The following is a 15,474-nucleotide window of genomic DNA, read 5'->3' on the forward strand; positions in this document are numbered from 1 at the left end:
GGTCTGAATTCAAAGGCAATAGATATTTGTTTAAAAATAAAATAGGACTAAGTCAGATTTTACTTCATTAGCAACCAAGAACTCTTTTTGCATTTGTTTAGTTTTCCATGTATTTCATCAGAAGTTTTGCTGTGTTTACTATGGCAAAAGCTGAAGCAGTTGTTATAAAATCATTTTTGCACAGTAGTAAAAGCATTTTAATGTGTTCTAATTGCAGTGTCCTCTTAGTAGTTGTTAAAAAAATTTCAAAAATGATAACATTATAATCTCTGGTTCCACATTAAGGGGCACTTTCTTCCCAAGATACCAATGTTATAAAGTAGAATAGTAATAATAGGTACTTTAGAATGTGTACTTGGGGAAGAATATAACCTTTAAAATTACTTACAAATGGAAATCCATGAACCAGGACTGCCAAAACACATCTCATCATAACTAAAACTAATTTTCTATTCTTACAAATACAATTATAAAAATAGCAAATGAACTCCAAGCAGTAAACTTGAGATAAAGTTTACTAATTTCAAGTTTACATCCTAACATGGATAGTGTTTCATAAACTAACACAGTAGTTTCCAAAGTTTCTTGTGGAAGTGGAGCCCAACTTCAAGTGAAATCTTAACTGGAACACTGGTTAATATAAGTCAATTAAAAAACAAACCTCTGTAGTTAAATTAATGGGGGAGGGTCCAGTGGTCTGCCCAATAACTCCTCTGACCCCCAATTCTGCCAACTGGTCATTCAGAGTAGTCATAAGGTACTTCTAAGACCTTATGAATGCCTTTTAATTTTTTAAAAAAATCATTTTTCATTGTATTTGAAGTGCAGAGAGACATAGATAGAGACAGAAATGGGGCAGGGAGAGACTGCAAGAAGGGGGAGAGAGAAAGAGAGCGCCAGAGAGAGCAAGTAAAATCTTCCATTCTGGTTCACTATCCATCCAAACACCTGCAATTGCTGGGGCTATGCAAGTCTGAAGCTAGGAGTCTGGAACTCAATTTGGATCTCCCACATGAGTAGCAGAGACCCAACTAATTAAGTCATCACTGCTGCTGCCCAGGATATACATTAACAGGAAGCTGGAATCAAAGGTGGAACTGGGACACGAATCCAGCAGCTTTGATATGGGATGTGAGAATCCAAAGTGGCAGCTTAACTGCTATGCTAAACACTTGTCCTATATTGCCTTTTAGAAACTTTTAAATATGCTGATATCTCATTTAATAGGTTTTATAATGTTTATAAATTATTTAATGTCTCTAAAAGTAGGAAAATTCTAAGTATTATAACTAAGACACAATTTGTTCTGTCAACAAATTTAATCACCTAGAGGCAGGCAAGTAGGTCAAAATATGAAAACTCCAAAAGTTCAACCAGGACCTAAGCTGCTTCTGTCTTTCCCTGCTACAATCCTTGACGTAGGCATCTGTCTTTAAGGTTACGCTTATGATGGCTATGAGAGCTCGATCCATCTTTCCCTTATTCCAGACTATAGAAAAGAAGAAAAGAAAAAGGATAAAGAAAGGAAGCACACTTTAGCTATCTAGCTCACTTTCAAGAAGCTTTCTCCTAAGTTTTACCTAATACTTGTACTTAAATCCTTAACCATAACTTAGACGTCTTTTCACACCTGTCATATAGTTTTCCACAAACTGAATCTAGAGTTTGACTTTATATAACTTACAAACTATTATGCCATTCCTCCACTGGTTCATGTATACAGGCAGAAGACAAGTGACACTTGTGTATTTATTAACGGTAACATGGAAAACAAAAAAATCCAGCATATTTGTAAAGATTGCCTTGACTCCTAAATTCCATGAGAATGATGTCCTGGGCCCAGATGAAAGTCTTCACATGAAATAGGATACATTATGGGATAAGAGCACTGATTTAGGGAAGCACAACATTTTATAGCAAGCCATGAGCCAACCTGTTCTTGGTTCTGAGAGGAAACAGTACTGAACCCTCAAGGTTGCTTGCTTCAGAAACAACCCTGGAAGATGTCCTGGATCAAGTGTTGTCCCGACTTTTCATTTACAATGAGACTCTGAAGGTAATCTTAGGGCCTGTTTTGTATTCCCTTTCCCAATACTTTCACCACCCTCAACAGATTCAAGATTCTGTCACTAAGGAAGGCAGCATGATATTGTATAAGCATAGTAGTTTAAATCATTTTAAACTTACTATATGTTCTGAGATTTTTGTGTTATATATTAAATTTTATTTTATTTTAGTAAAGCTTTAAATAACCCAATAGAGTCTAAAGCATTAAAATATTTTATTGTCCTCTAACATTCTGCTTGGTTGCATCTGGAACATTGGCGACTTATATTAAATATGGGAACGATTTCCCATTCCTAAAGAGATTTTATTAATGAGATCTTGGATTTAGGACAAGAAGAAGATATTTTTGCATGTGTTCATGCTTCATGCTTCCTTTATTTTGTGGAAAGGTATTGTTTTGAAGAGATAAGCAGAGGAGAGGTGAGATTGTATTAGAATAGGTGAAATTGTATAAGAGATGAACTGTATTAAGAGAATCAACTGTAAAACTTGTTCTCAGTTTGTGTGTGTGTGTAAATTAGAATCTTTCTTAGCATAGAGCTGGTCTTCTGTGTAAAATTGAAAATGAATCTTAAAGGGAATGGGAATGGGAGAGGGAGGAGGAGGAAGAATGGGAATATGGGAGGGAGAGTGAGTATGGTGGGAAGAATCACTATATTCCTAAAGTTGTACTTATGAAATGTGTATTCCTTAAATAAAAGCTGTCTTTGGGGAAAAAACAGAATATAAAGAAAATTTCTTGAAAAAAAAAATAAAGTAATGGAGATCAGACTAATGCAAAGACCTGGGATGAAGCCCATTCTTTGCTCCCACACAGTGCAGCAATGCAGGACACCCTAAGGGTTCAGGTGTCCACAGCAAGGTCTAGTAGAGCTGCATTGTCGCAGAAAGTACTGTCAACAGAAAGAGTAACCAAACACTCTGAGAAGAAGCACTACATGAAGATCTCAAGTGACTACACTTCCGAACACAATTAACATCACCTTATTGAGGACAATCCAAAATAACAGGAGGCGAAATCCATTTCTCAGTTTAGTTCTATGTGAACGAAGACAAGCAACTCCATTTTCTTGAAACAGTTGCTATATTCATGAACGTAGGTAATAATGACCACCTAGAGGTGTTGAAAGATTAATGATGTCAAGTGGGATTTTCTGACCACTTATGATCTATATAAGATTGGCTCATAGAATATGGGCATATGAAAGTGATTAACTCGCTGCATGGGGCACGCACATCACATTTGCAAGTGCCTTGTTTCAGGCCTGGCTACTCTACTTCTGATCCTGCTTTCTGCTACTATGCACCGTGAGAGGTGACAGATGATGATTCAAGTACTTGTGTCTCTGCCTTCCACATGGGAGACCTGGATTGAGTTCCAGACTCCTGGTTTTATCCTGACCCTGCACCAGCTTTTGCATGATTTTAGAGAGTAAACTGGAGAAAGGAAAAATCTCTTTCAAATAAATGAAAAAATAAATAAAATTTTAAATAAATGAGATTGGCTCAAAAACCCAATTCCACAGCATGCACATATCCAAAGCTTCTTTAAAGATTCCTACAAATTCTCGAGTGGCATTTGATCTGATGTTCATTCCCAGGCTTGCTGATTCTGCAAGTACTAGTCTCTTCCATATATGATGTTCCATTTGTAAAAAACAACCCCTTTCAAAATCTACTCATGTGCACACACAGAACATATTACAAAGCATTTATGATTGTAGATGCAGTGAGGATTTAGAGTTGGAGAGAGAATAGAGAAGCTGTTTTATGGCAATAAGGCAAGCAATTCAAATAAATGTTAGCCATCCTTGAAACTTTCTCAAGGAGGAAATTTCTACTATTTGTTGTCCCATGCTTTCTCCTAGTTGAAACTATCCTCCTCCTCTGATTTGCTATCTTCCCTCCATTTCCTTCCCTGCAGTGATGGGGAGATGGACAACAGAGTGTGGGAAATGGGCACATGTAATCAGGGTGTGTGTGCCTCCACTAGTGCCATCAGGCATCCCATCCTTTCTCCAAGTTCATGAAGCTTCACCATTCTCTTCATACCTAGAAGTAGGAAAAGTTCTATGATCACTAACTTGAAAATATTACACTATCCTTCAAGGTATCCATACTTCCTCCCTGCCCTTTCTTATGCTACCTCTTTGGCTAAAACCATGACTGAAACACATGTCAAACACATTTAAGCTTCAGGACATTTTTTGTTTGGACCCTCAGTCTGGATATCTGCTGTATTTCTTTTCTTACTCTATTCAAATCTTTGCTCAATTATAATTCATCCAAAAGGTTTTCCAGACAACTCTATCAAAGTAGGTATTTCACCACAAGTTCCTTTCCCCTCATCCTACTTTATCTCTCCTCATTTTTCTAAAAAATTATTTTTATTTATGAATCTTCCTATGCAGCGATGAACACCTCAGCCCAATTTTCATGGGACTTCCCCATATTTGGTACTGAAAGCCCTGTGTCCAGAAAACCCCTTCAATCACAGTAATTTTAGGAGAGTTGCTTGTTATATTGTGAATGAGATCCAAGCTCCATGCGAACAAGACTGTTTTTCCCACTATTATATCTTCAGTAACTAAAACAACAGTGATGTTTTTCCCACTACTGTATATATCTTCAGTAATTAGAACAACAGCGAGCAGTTGGTAGCAACACAATAAATATTTGTTGAATGAATGAGTCAGTGTACAGGATCTTTGAGAAGTAGTCTCCAATATAAGAATTCAAATTAGCCTTAGAATACCATATACATCTCATTTTGTGCAAGGGAACACAACCAGGTTATAGGAATATCAGGATCCAGGCAGAAGAATAGAACCTATATCAAGTAGCTTAACAGAAGACTTTAGAATGAGGAACTGGCTACAAAGGTGTTGGAAAAGAAGGAAAACTGAGGAGGGAATGTTGGAGCCTCACAAATAACAGTTACTGAAGGAAGCTTCTAGTGCCCTTAGGGATGAGGAGACAAAGGGCAAGCCAGGTATACCAAGCTCAAAAGCAGGGTCAGTGGAATCTTTGTGCATATCCAGAAGATGCAGGCATCATCAAGGAGATGAGGCATTGCCAGAGGCTGCCCAAAGCAAAGAGAAAGTGGCCCCCAGACTGGTTCCCCCCTTTCTCTGCCCTGTCAGTTGTGAAATCTCACTGCAAGCTAGTTGGTCAAGGAATCAAAAAAGTGATGTTGGCAAAGATAGATAAGAAAGACATTGTAGAGGGCACAAATGAAATAGCAAATTTTTGTGTGTGGGTTATTATATCTACAATTGACTAGTAAAGAATTTTGGCTAGAGTTGGAGTTATATAGATAAATAATAGTCTAGGTTATTATGGCCATTATATTGCTAAAAGCAATTTAGTTTCCATCCCTACCCAACCCCTTAAAAAACTCAAAAAAGAGCAGAACTTTCCCAAACCAAGCTGTTATTTAGTAATTAAGCTACTTAAACTTAAGTTACCTAATAAGCTCTGCTTCCTAATGTTTAAAATGCAAATAATAAAAACCTTTTAGCTCTATTTTGAGAACTAAAATGAGAAGTATTTAGTGAGCACTGTTAAATGCTAGCTATTAACACTATTGTATCCAAAAATTAATATATGAATTACCTCAAATTTTCCATATACTTCAACCATGTGATGACAATGTACACAAGTTTTCTACAAGTCTGTACAGAGCATAAGCCATTTAACACACCAACCTCCTTTCTTAATATTGATTATTTTTCCAGTTTCCCTAGATAGGCATGATGGAAAGATAGGCCAACTAATACAACAGAAAAGTTTTTTGCTACTACCATCAGGTTTTAGATTGATTCATGAAACTTCCACTGATGCCAAAACACTTTTTCTAGGCTCAGACATCTCTCTTGCTCTTAGCTTTCCATTAAAATTCTCTCCTAAGATTTTGCCAGAACATGAAAATATTATTTGAATATCTCACAAAAACCTCAAACTCAAAATATCTGAAAGTGAAATCACTAATTTCTGCCAAACTTCTTTTACTCATACTTTCCCGGAAGACATCATCTTCTTATCATTTTCCTTTAACTCTCACCTCTGCTAGCACCCTTGCCCACATTCCCAATCAATAACCCATATTGTTCCACATGTCACATTTTCAGTATATTCCAGGTAAATTCCCTGCTATTTCTGCTTACCTTTAAAATTCAGAATCTTTCTTAATTTGTTACATAGCCTCTTCATTGAGATTTAATAATCTATGCAAAGTGTTTAGTACAGTGCCTTGTATTTAGTGTATACTCAAGAAATGTTAATTACTATTACCTATGTATATTGTTCTGTCTGCCTTCTGTCTTCTATCACTTTAATCTACTATTTGCACTGGAGTCAAAATGATCTATAAAACCACACTCTTATCAAGCCATTTAAATGCTAGAAATAATTTAATAATGATCCTTAAAAGATTCTATCCTATAAGAGTCTGCATGGGACAGACGCCTCCTCTAGACAGGCAAGCTCAGCCTCTCTTTCAGGTGTCTTCTCTCTGAAAAGTTCTACAAGCTACCTGAGTCACAAAAATCTATGTCTATATTTCTTTATTTCTTTCTTTTTTTTAATTTGAGATGCAGGGAGGTAGACACATACACTCACATATATATACCAATGAATAGTGATCTGATTCTGTAGTAAGCTTATATTTTCTTTTGAGGTAGCCCCAAGTACGAAAAAGTGTGCAATCTTTCATGAACTTTTAAGGCATGCAGTATTTCATCATCAGTTCAAGGGTAAATGGCCAATACAGGCAAACTATGGTCACTGGGTGCTATTTATTGCAATTATTCAGGCTATTTGTCAGCCCCAATTCAAAAGGTCTCAAAATTTATATGGTATCAAATATAAAACAACCCTATCTTTCTTGAGTGAACTAGAGCAAGTTATTTCAAAACTGAAATATTTCAAAGACCATGGCAAGTATCACTGCAAAAAAGAAACAAAAGTTAAAGAATACTTTGAAGAGGCAAAACTCCCAAAATTAGGAACTCAAATGTGTCTTTAAAAGTATGTTACTGATTTGCTTGCTTGCTCTTGTCAAAATTTTCATCTTTCCACTTTAAGTTATACAATTTCATTGAACTAAGAGTACTAAGAATACTCCATGTTCTACTTATTTTGTGTATATATATGTATGTAAATATAAATATTTAAAATTTTAATTATTTATTTGAGAGGCAGAGTTACAGAGAGAGGGAGAGGCAGAGAGAAATGACTTCCATCTGCTGGTTCACTCCCCAAATGGATGTAAAGGTTGGAGCTGGGCCAATCTGAAGCCAGGCGCCAGGAGCTTCTTCCATGTCTTCCACATGGGTACAGCAGCCCAAGTACTTAGGCTATCTTCCGCTGCTTTCCCAGGCCATTAGCAGGGAGCTGGATGGGAAATGGAGCAGCTGGGACTCGAACTAGTGACCATATGAGATGCCAGCACTGCAGGCAGGTGCTTAACCTTCTATACTACAGTGCCGGCCCCTATTTTGTATATTTTTAAAAACTATGATTTCTTGGGGCAGCGCTGTGGCATAGAGGATAAAGCCACTGCCTGCAGTACCGGCATGCCATATGGGCGCCAGTTCGAGACCCGGCTGCTCCACTTCTGATCCAGCTCTTTGCTATGGCCTGGGAAAGCAGTAGAAGATGGCCCAAGTCCTTGGGCCCCTACACCCACATGGGAGACCTGGAAGAAGCTCCTGGCTCCTGGCTTTGGATCAGCGCAGCTCTGGCCGTTGCGGCCATCTGGGGAGTGAACCAGTGGATGGAAGACTCTTTTCCTTTCTCTCTCTCTCTCTCTCTCTCTCTCTTTCTGCCTCTCCTCTCTCAGCATAACTGTGACTTTCAAGTAAAATAAATAAATCTTTTTTAAAAATGTGATTCCTATGTTTATTAGACACCTTGCAATAAAGATTAAGACTTTCTAGAGAGTATTCATTCAATTTATGAATAATTTAATTACTTCAATTTTGCCCATCAATATTGCAATTTTATTTTTATTTCTCAGTTTCAGGGATCATTACAATAACGGCAAGACTAAGAACTTATTATAGAAAAGCAGACTTTAAATGACATAGAAAATAATGTAAATGCAGCACATAGTTTTAAAGTATTTCTTTTCTTTATTTTCCTTTTCACTCTTTTTCAGTAAGCTTTCAACTTCTTCTAAGTAATTGGCATTCTTAAGCTATAAATGAAAATTAGATGTGATTACTCACTTAACACCTTATCATGCATTAGCTTGATTTGTGCTCTCTGGTACACTGATTGCATTTCTAATGGGAACTTCATGGAAAGAAACATGTATCAGAGCCACTGCTATTAATGTACTTATGTATTTACCTCTGAAAAACAGATTCCATAAAATCTGCAAGTGCTGCTGTTTTTAAGAAAAGGTGTAATGGACCTCATATTCTGTTAAAAGAAAAAAACAAAATATAAATTTCATTTCACTTGAATTATCTCTTGGATTCTCTTAATATTATCGCTTGTCTTAAGTTACTGTGTATAAGTAAGGAATACTACCAAGGGGGAAAAGCTATGAGATTTTTGAAAGAAAAGATGAAAGTGAGACATGTCAGCTATTAAAACATATAAAGGGGGCTGGTGCAGTGGCTCACTTGGTTAATTCTCCGCCTGTGGTGCCGGCATCCCATATGGGCGCTGGGTTCTAGTTCTGGTTGCCCCTTTTCCAGTCCAGCTCTCTGCTGTGGCCAGGGAGGGCAGTGGAGGATGGCCCAAGTGCTTGGGCCCTGCACCTGCATGGGAGACCAGGAAGAAGCATCTGGCTCCTGGCTTCAGCTCGGTGCAGCTCTGGCCGTAGCGGCTATTTGGGGAGTGAACCAGTGGAGGAAAGACCTTTCTCTCTGTCTCTCTCTCTCTCTCTTTGTCTATAACTCTGTCAAATAAAAAAAAAAAATAAGGTAAAGCAATTAAGACAATATGATGCAAGGAATTAGAACAATGGGACATGGCCCAACAACAGATTCTACTGATGTGTGATTCTCATATAGTACAACACAAGTATTAACAATTCTGGTTGATGCATTTTTATTGTCTAGGACCTTTGATGAAGTCCCAGAATTAATTACATATTGTAAATGGAAGTAACAGACACATCCGCAGCACTACTAATAAATGCAGCACAACCTGATGCCCTCCAGTCATCATCTACTTTCAGCCTACATTTAAAAAGAGAAATTCAAAGGAGGATTTCAGAGTGAGGCTTTCACTTGGGGGAAACTACAATTGGTAGGGAGTCCCCTGTTTCTCCTCTAGTCCTTACAATGAGAAGAGTACTGCTTCTACACGAACTCTTCAGTTAAGTGAAAGGAGCTTCAAGAAATCACAGAGTTTGGATAGGGTGCTGGAGAGAAGGCATTTCAGCTCCAAAGCTGAGTGCTAGCTGAGCTGAGTTAAAAACCTTTATGCCTTATCTCATGCATCTATTGAAACAGAGAATAGTGAGACAGTTTTAAAAATGTTATCTGTCGCTGAAGTTTGGGAAACATGGAGATCACTGGGTAACTCTCCCCTAGAAAAGTTGGAATGTGGAAGGCTTCCAAGGATTGGTTGTGATGGCAAGTGCAAGAGAAATCTACACATGTGGTTAGGGCTGAGTTGCCATGTCACTGGCTAGACAACTTGGAAGGCACAGGTCTAGGAAGCACCATTTTGAAAGGACTTCCCAAAAGAACTGCCTGCCTGTGTAAGTGGACCCTAACAGGAAGAGTCTGTGAGGGCATGAGTTGAAGGGGAGTTCTGTACACTCAGAGGAATGTATATCATCCCCACAATGGGCATAGTTCCAAGGGGCCAGAGTGGAGGAGGCATCCAAATAACTCATTAAATCACACCAGAAGAGAAGGAGACAGCCTTGGATATCTGCCACTGTAGGAAGATTTAAGCAACCAACCAAGTAAAAAGATATTTTTGCTCCTTCTCTTCTTATTCCCAGCTTTACTTTAAACTCGGAGAAACAGCAGCAAGTTAATTGAGAGGACAGAGTAAATAAAACCAACGCTATCCAACTAAACCCGAAGAACAAAACAAGATGTTCTAGATTGTATGTAAATTGATTATCCCATTTCCACCCCCAAAATTAGTGTGGACAGAAAATTTTAACTTTCAAATGCTAGTACTCCAAAATGGTTGTAAGAGCAATTAGGGTTCGTGGTAGTTTTAAAATATGTTTGAAAATTCTTTGGTACTGTTTCTATCAAGAGATAGAATCTATGTCCTCTCTCTTGGAATTTGATGAGCCTTTATGATTGTCTCAATGAATAAAATAGGACAGAAGTGACACTGTGTTGAAAATTCTTTGGTACTGTTTCTATCGAGAGATAGAATCTATGTCCTCTCTCTTGGAATCTGATGAGCCTTTATGATTGTCTCAGTGAATAAAATAGGACAGAAGTGACACTGTGTAACCTCTAAAGCTATCAGGCAAAAGCCTCCTGGCCTCTCTAGGGAATCAGGGCATTTGCTCTGGGGGCCTCTGGCTGCAATGGAAGAAGGCTGACTACTCTGAAGCCACCATGGAGAGTGACTACATGCAGAGACGGGATATGTAGATATAGGGAAGGCATCTATTCTATATATCCATATCTATAGAGATGCACACAGAGGGAGACACACAGACAGGCAGAAAGACAATAACAGAGAAGTAAAGATGAGTGAGGCACTAATTGCATGTAACAAAATACCTGACACTGGGTTTTTCAAGAAAAGAAGTTTATGCAGCTCACGGTTTTGGAAGTTGAAAGTCCAAGATCAAGTGACCCTATTGGTTTGGCTCTGGTAAGGCTCTCTTGCTTGGATTAGCACATGGCAGATGGCATCACAGTGGGAGCACTTGGGAGAGGGAGAGACTACAAGGTGAGATAGCAAACTACAGGTCAGGGAGGGGACAATCTTGCTCTTTTATATTAATTCTCTCTGGAAGGCACACACTGGGATTTGGTGAGAACTTCTTTAATCTCCTCTAAGGACGCTGACCCCAGGACACAGTCACCTTTTACTAGGCTCTACCTTTCAACACTGCCACACTGAAGACCAAGATTCTAACACATGAAATTTTGAAGGACACTTTGAAACACTGTACAAGTCATTTACCTTGCATGCAAAAAAATCCAGTAGTCAAGATAAATCATATTCTAATGCACTATTTTTAAAAATAAAAAATCAATGTAAAAATCCATGATGAATAAAACATTGACATCTTAAAGACAGGATCAGTATTACTAGCTGTTCCTTTTGCCATTCCCATATGGCTCGGCAAGGCACTGTTCCTTATCCAGATTGCCTGGAAAGGACACAAGGAAACTTTCTGGGATGGCACAAACTGTCTACATCTTGGTTTCATTGGTGTCTATGTGGATATACATAATTGTCAAAACTTAGTGAGTTGCACACTTTACGTCTGTGCCTTCTATTGTTTCTAAGTATGCTATGACTATTTGTGCTGAATACAGGCTTGTGATCCAATTCCACATAAGGAAAGCTGGAGGAATGTCACAGGAGGAGTGGGTTAAAATGAGGATTCTGATTTGGTGGGTGCGGGCTGATGCCTGGAGTCTGAATTGATTTTTTTTAAATTGCATACCTAGTTCCTGGCAGCTAAGCATCTGTTTCTAATGTTGACATTCAGAAATGTCCTCTCTAAAGATATCAAATGGCTCTGGAGTAGACTTTCTTATTTTGGAATTTAGGGGCTCCTGAAAGAACTGTTGGTCTCTCAAAATGAATCACGTGAGTCAACAAGACTTGCATGTGCACAGAGCCCTCAACCTCAAGTGGCTGTTCACTGTCTCATTGATAAGTGTGAACAGACCATCAAGGGCCACCAACTTGCAAGGAACTGATATAAATAAACATTGTTAGAGGCAAAAGGAAAGAAAGATACCTAAGGACAGGAGTCCACTGAAGTAGAATTGGGAAGACTGTTAAGAAAACCTGGTCTTCAGAGCCACATCACCTGAACTGTCTTTTTCATTTTTCTCTGTGTGCTTGTGGTATAAACAGAAAGAAGCTACATTTTTAGCACAATTTGGCTGTTCACAGATGGAAATTCTTGTTTCCACATATTTCTAGCTGTCCTTTAATGAGCTGTCACTAATTGAGCTAATCTCAGGACGTTCCTTGAAATGTCAATGTACCTGTCCAGCTCGTCAGGAATGGGTTAATATGTGTATTTCATCTCTTTGGGTGCTGTTAGTTGCAAATCACAGAAAATCCAATTCAAAGTAGTTTGAAAACTATAGGGTAGGGACTGGATCTGTGGCTTAGTGGGCTAAGCCTCCACCTATGGTGCCAGCATCCATATGGGTGCCAGCTCAAGTTCCTTTTGCTCCTCTTCTGATCTGGCTCTCAGCTATGGCCTGGGAAAACAGTAGAAGATGGCCCAAGTGCTTGGGCCCTGCACCCACTTGGGAGACCAAAAAGAAGCTCCTGGCTCCTGGCTTTGGATTGGCTCAGTTCTGGACATTGTGGCCATTTGGGGACTGAAGCAGTGGAAAGAAGACCTCTCTCTCTGTCTCTCCCTCTCTCTGTAGCTTTACCTCTCAAGTAAATAAATAAAATATTTAAAGCAAAACAACAACAAAAAAAAACCACTAAAGGATATGTATTGGTTCATACAAATATAATGAAAAGAGATGGAGTTTGTTTCAGGTAAGGTATGATCCAAATGACTCAGTAGCATTCTAGAAAAATTATCTCCTTAACCACTTATTTTATTTTATTTTATTGTTTTGCCACATCAAGGGAGGAGTACTTCCTAAAATGATACTGTGCAACTTGAAAAAATTATTTTCCTTATACTTACCGTTCCTCGATTTTAAAAATTTATTTATCTATTTATTTATTTTTGGCCAGCATAGGCTCTGTGAGTATGCAAGATGGAGAAGAAATATCTTGTAGGAGAAATATTCAAAAGTGTGATAGCAGCTTGCATAAACTCAAGACAAAGATTCTGGAACAGCATTTAGATATGCATTTCCCCCCAAAATTAACCTAATCCAAATGCTGCCTTTCCTAGAATTTTTATACTGCAACAGAATTTGTGGATCTGAAAGCCAATGTCTTCAAGATCAGAAGACCATGACCTCCAAATGCCCTTTCTGTTATCCCTAGAGAGATGAGACCCAATCAGGCACATTGTCAGGTTCAGAGCCTCTATCCCTCTATAAACAGTTTGTAACATGAAGAGAGACAGATTACTCTTCATGTCTTCAAAGGAGAAGTAATCTTGCATTTTTCTCATGCCTGGGATTCTCTCAGCCATTCTCTCCTCCGAATGGCTCTCTCAAAGACACACATATCTATTATCCTCTTTTCTCCCATCTTCATTATTTTTTTAAAATTTTTTCTGCTTTCTATGGAGAAAAACGTTAAAAATAATTTTAAATAGTCTTTGAAAAAAAATACAACATTGAACAAACTGGAAAAGGATATCTAAACCTGTTTCTTGTCATTGAGAAAACAGGAGGCAATTGAAATCATAGAGCTAATCAGCCAGAAGACAGAATATACATCTTTATGCAACCTATAAAACTAGTAGTGCACATTTGTTATAAATCAGATAGCTCTCAAGCAGATGGCAACCCAAGTATGCCATCTAGTCTGCTCTAAGTTGAACATTATTAAAAAGAGGAATAATTGGTTAAAGGTGATAGAAGTAGTCCAGGGTCCCACAATTCTAGAATTCCCCTGACCGCTTGGTACTTGGGATAGGATTATGTTCACACAGAGCACTGCTCTGGAGTCTTGCAGCAACACCAACCAGTGAGGGTTCTCATATACACTTAGGCTACCCATGTTAGGAGAGCACAATGAAGACTCTGTGCTGTGTGATGGGGGCAAGGGGCCTCTGTATTTTCATGTACCAAAATTCAATTTGTTGGTCCAGCGCTGTGGTATAGTGGGTAAAGCTACCTCCAGTAGCGCCAGCATCCCATATGGGCAATAGTCATGGCCCAGCTGCACCACTTCTGATCCAGCTTCCTGTTAATGTGCCTGGGAAAGCAGTGGAAGATGGCCCAAGTTCTTGGACCTGTGCATCCATGTAGGAGACCTGGAAGAAGCTCCTGGCTTCAGGCCATCCCTTATCCCACCATTGTGGCCATATGGGGAGGGAACCAGCGGATGGAAGCTATCTCTCTCTCTCTGTAACTCTGTCTGGCCCCCTCACCCCCCAACCCCACAACTCTGCCTTTCAAGTGAATAGATACATCTTAAAAAAAAAAAAATTCCAGGATCTTTCAGCAGACATGAAAGTCTCTGAGTGGATAACCTAGACCTTTCATCATTTTGAATTACAGAAGAGCCATATGTAAAATAATATCATACATTGCTACTTCAAAATATTCATGGACAATGGAACTAAAAGATGTTTATATTGATGCCAATTTTTTTTCAAAATCCATACATAGACTTTTTAAATATACATTGTGAAATTTTTACATTGATTTTTTTTTATTTATTGAAAAGGCAGAAGTACAGAGAGAGGAGGAAGAGCAAGGGTGGTGTGAGAGTGAGAGAGAGAGAGAGAGAGAGAGAGAGAGAGATCTTCCATCTGTTGGTTCATTCCCCAAAGCTGAGGGCCAGGAGCTTCTTCTGGGTCTCCCACATGGGTGTAGGAGCCCAAGGACTTGGGCCGCTTTCTGCTGCTTTTTCAGGAAAATTAACAAGGAGCTGGATAGGAAGAGGAACTGCTTGGTCTTGAACCAGTTCCCATTTGAGATGTCAGTGCTGCAGGTGGAGGCTTCACCTGCTATGCCATAGTGCTGGCCTTGTTTGTGAACTTTTTGAAGATCCCTGGTGTACTTAATGTTGTATTTGCTAAATTATAATGAAAATAATTTAAATCCATCCTAGAAGTCCCCGAGATATTTTCTCTTATAAAATCTTCTGACATTACTCAAATTTCAGAAAAACAAATTGCTGTGGAGAATATTTCACTGAAGATCAAACTGGAGTACAGATAATATCCCTAATGACTCCCTTTTCAGATTGTAGACTGTGATCAACATGAAAGTGAATTACTAACCTCTATATATAGAATGAGCTTCAATCCACCCCATGGAGAAAAGCACTTCCATTCTATCTGCTTTATGCTGTGGCTTTATCTGTAAGATTTAATTCAACATCTTTCTCCTTTGGCCAGTGCACTACACCTTGCTGTTTGTTACATCTAGAAGATCTTGGGGTTTCAGAATTAGAACAAGTAGAAGAGAATAGAGCAATTACTACATGAGTTAATGTCCAAGGAGACACTTTTGAATGGAATCATTCCCAAGGACAGAATAGTTTTATGGAAGAGCTAAACTATGAAACCTGTCTTTTTGTCCTCTGATATAGTACTACTTAAAGAAGTCACGGAGGATTTGCTCTGGG

The sequence above is a fragment of the Lepus europaeus genome, chromosome 12 (genome assembly GCF_033115175.1).
Source record: "Lepus europaeus isolate LE1 chromosome 12, mLepTim1.pri, whole genome shotgun sequence".
NCBI classification, from domain to species: Eukaryota; Metazoa; Chordata; class Mammalia; order Lagomorpha; family Leporidae; genus Lepus; species Lepus europaeus.